Consider the following 4,468-nt stretch of genomic DNA (forward strand, 5'->3'; position numbering starts at 1 on the left):
TAGATATATGATGAGCTATACACCTTGTTGAACCAAATTTCTCAAGGAAATCCAGATTAACATGGTAATACTTTGTGAGGTTTAGTAAAAAGAATGCAAGTGTAATTAAAGTTAATAGTGTTACATCCTTGGTCGCTTAACTCTCATCCTTACAAAATCAGATAATGACCAAATTAAGAAAATTGGGTGTGAATCAAATCTCACCTCAAGTGAATGCAGTGCAGTAGAACACGGGTTGGTGTGAGGTTTGTGGTATTAGTGGTCACTCTACTGCTATGTGTGGGGCAAATCCTGAGTTAGTCATGTTTGTGGACAATGCTCAAAGGCCAAATTATTGTAATGCCTGCAATCAAAAGTGGAAGACTCAAACACCGAATCAATCCTAGAACAACAACCAACAACAGCAGTTTCAGCAGGAGCAGTAGAACGCATAGGCCAGTAACATAGAGGACATGTTAAAGAAGATCATGGCCAGCCAAGAACAGATGATTGCAGAACTCAAAAATAGCAAGTACTGGAGAAGATCTTGGAATATCACTTAGGGCAAATACAACAGACCCAAAATGACAGGCCTCAAGGTGATTTGTCAAATGATACTGAACCTCCTAAACAAGTAATGGAAATCACTTTGAGGAATGGTAAAGAGCTAAATAAAATGCCTCCAAAGACAACTAAAGAGGTAGATATAGAGTTGGCTCCTCAATAGGTAGATGACAAAGTTGCTGATAATTCGAGGAAGTCTGAGTACTAAAAAATAAAAGGTGTTGAACAGGATAAGGAGACACCACCACCACTATCTCCACAAAGACTTTGAAAAGCAAAGAAGGACGCATGCTGTATGAAGTTCTTTGATATATTCTGAGAACTTTACATTAACCTTCCTCTTTTAAATATTTTGCAGGAAATGTCCAAGTACGCTAAGTACTTGAAGGATGTGGTTACCAATGAAGTTAATAATGAAGTTAAGTTGCAGGATATTGAGATAGTAGTACTCACTGAGGGGTACGGCTCTGTAGTGATGCAGAAGATGCCTAAAAATCTCAAAGACCCTAGGAGTTTTACTCTCCTCATTTAGATTAGTAATGGAGAGGTGGTCCACATACTGAGTAATTTATGGGCAAGCATCAATTTGATGCCTTTATCTTTGTTCAATACCTTTGGCTTTAGGAAGATAAGATAGAGCTCTATGATACTCTAATTGGAAGATCGGACCCTATCCCATCCTAAAGGAATCATAGAAAATATTCTCATCAAGGATGCTAAGTTTATTATCCTGCTAATTTTATTGTTTTAGATTTTTAGATAGATGAAAGGGTGCTAATTATCTTGGGATGTCCATTCTTGGTGACGGGAAGAGCATTGATAGATGTGATAGAGGACATGCTCAAATTGAGGTTGGATAATGAAGAGGTGGTCTTTAAAGTTTACAAACCACTTAACACAATATCCCACTACAAAGATTTGTGTATGATTACAATAATAGAAGTGGATGAGTGTGGGGTGGTGGATCCTAATCCACCAAAGACATTTTCAAACTTTCACAATGATCTACCCAAGCCTCCAATACCTAAGATCAAAGAGATTATAATTGATGAGCCTGAAAAGGATAGTGTTGATAACGCTGATGATCTTTAGAGTTCACACTCAAGAGTTTAAAAATGAATAAAGAGATGGCGTCCAAGTAAGAGAAAGAGGATGAATGAAAATAGCTAAGTATAATGTTGGGTCATGCCGCGACACTAAATTAGGAACTGCTTGGGAGGCAACCCAAGTTAAGATAGGTTTTACAATTAGTATTTTTACTTTTTACTTCACGTAGTTTTTGTTTTTGTTGGGTCACAGGTTGATGTAAAGTCTGAGTACCGAAAACCTAGCCAAAGATCATAGTGAAGACTAAGTGTGGGGTCCCTGAACCCTCTTGATGTATAAAGATTCTACTAGATAAGCCTCAAAGAGTATGTCTATCTCTACTTTTGAGTATACTTTGGGGACAAAGTGGGTTTTTAACTGTGGGATGGGGAAATTCCCATTTTTTGATATAATTTTAAAATTTTTTGTGTTGGGAATAAGTGGGATATTCTTGTTAGTGCTATGTGTGATTGCTTGATACAAGTTGTTTTGGTTGTAAAAGAGTATGTTGACTGTGTGAATTACTACTAGTGAGACTCCTAGGCTTATGATTATGATTTTTGTACATTGTTGGCCTAATGTTTTGAATTCATGGTATTGTTTGGTTAAGAGTCTATTATGATCTTGCTTGATTTGAGCGTGTGCCATGTGTGTATGAGATTTTGTATATTATTTGTTATACTTAATGTCTAGAACTTTCCCGGTGTGTATGCAAAGCGAAATAAAGAGTGTCGGTTTAGGAGATGATATAGGCATTTCTTTGACAGTCATGTTTCATACCCTCTTTTACCTTCCCTTGTGGATAATACTAGTTAACCCCATTGAGCCTTTATCTTATTTCTTTTGCAGTCTCATATGTAGCATATATCCCCTTCTTTGATTGGCCATAATTTTATCCAAAACTCTTAAGAACTTAGTGTAAAAATTAATTGAGTTAAGGAGTTTGAAATATAACTACGATAAAGGTATAATTGAAGCCCTAAAGTAATAGTTAATTGGTGTATACAATTGATGTGTTGTGGTTGGGAGTGAAAGAAATTTGTGCCAAGAAACTGAATCATGTACTAATAGACAATACTCCCTTTCATATTGTATGTGAGTAAGCTTAATGAGATGGTGAAAAATAAAATATATAGGTAGATAAAAGTGGTGAAAATGGTTGTTAGAAGTGAATTGAATGAAAAGTGTGATGTACTAAAGCGCCTAGTGAAGATAGTCACTATTCTTGACAAAAATAGTTCCTATGTGTCCCAACATTACAACCCTTAAAAACCTACTTGATCCTGAGCTTTAACATTCATATATTAGTGGAGTACTACACTAAGGGCAAGCCTATTGTTTATCTTGTGTAACTTGTGAATTCTTTGTGAGAGTGAGCATAATTTGATTCTTATACCCAGCTTATAATAAATTGCACTTATGTTAGTGATTAAGGGTAACTTTATTATTGTGAGGGCACATGTTTGATGGTAATTGGGTGATTCGTATGATGTATTTGATTGAGAATTATGTATGAGTTTTCTAACTTGGTGAGTCAATTCTTGAGGCTAGGATGTTTTGGAGTATTGTTCTTGAACTTCCAATTGTGTATAACATGATTAGTATAAGGACTTCCATTTTGAGTAGTCATTATAGTACTAGCTTGAGTTTCTTGCTTGTATTAAAAGTGTGGAGTCTTATCTAATTATGATTCTTAGAGTAAGGATTTGTTTGAGGAAGAACAAGGCTTTAAGTGTGGGGTGATGATCTGTGGTGGATATATGCACGTCAATGTTGTTATCTGATGCTATTTAGCCTTGTTTTTATAAAAATTCATGTTCATAATGTGTTAATAATGATATAAATTAGAATCTAAGTGTTAAAGTACTTTATTACAAAGTTTAAGGTGTATTTCAAACAAGTTTGGATTCAGATTGATAATTTAGAGTTCAAATGAGAAAACTAGTGTTACTATCTTGAGCTAGGTGTTGTTCTAGTTGATCTTGAGGAATTATAGTGTGTATAATGAGTTCCTAATGATGTAATTATATAATTATGTATGTAACAACTAGTTTATAGTGTTAAATATTCAATTAAAACAAGACAAGATTCAAAACTAAGTTAAAGATCAAAAGGGGCAAAACTAGTATTCTTAGCTTAAGTTTCTAGTTCACCGTCTTGGATGTTGTGTTGTTTCGAACTATAATTCATTTTGTTTGGTGTTATAGGATGCTTTTTTATTTGATAATTATGATATATGGATGATACACAAGCTGTAAATTAAGATTAAATAATACTACAAGGCTTAGAATGGATGGACAAAAGCACGGGACAAGATCTAACGTAAAACATACACCTTGGACGTCCATGGCGCATCGCGGATCCAATCCACTTCTATGGGGGGTGTACCATACATAGGGATATTCCTAAGGTGTCCAAAACAGTTTGTATCCACTATTAGGGTATGTCACGTAACCTAGTCCATGAGATAAGAGGGGGGACGTTGACCTAGTCTCAAATTTGGCCAAATTGTCCTATATATTGGACACTTGTGCACAATGCAAAACACCTTGGACGACTTGGAAACATTGAAGGAGGATGGAAAACACTTCAATTGGGGTTTTTATATCTTTAATTCATTTTTTTAATGGATTTTAACATATTTTCCAGTGTTGTGATTATGGTTATGTCCATGAGCGGCTAAAAGCCCCCTTTCCGGGATTAAGGCTAAGAACATGATTACTATTGCATTGAATTGATTTTTTTTAATTAATTATCATATTTGGTTTATTATTTATCCTTTTTATAACTATTTTAAGCATTCACGATCATTAGAATACATCCATAGTCAATTTGTGAA

The sequence above is a fragment of the Capsicum annuum genome, unplaced genomic scaffold (genome assembly GCF_002878395.1).
Source record: "Capsicum annuum cultivar UCD-10X-F1 unplaced genomic scaffold, UCD10Xv1.1 ctg4748, whole genome shotgun sequence".
In the NCBI taxonomy this organism is placed as follows: domain Eukaryota; kingdom Viridiplantae; phylum Streptophyta; class Magnoliopsida; order Solanales; family Solanaceae; genus Capsicum; species Capsicum annuum.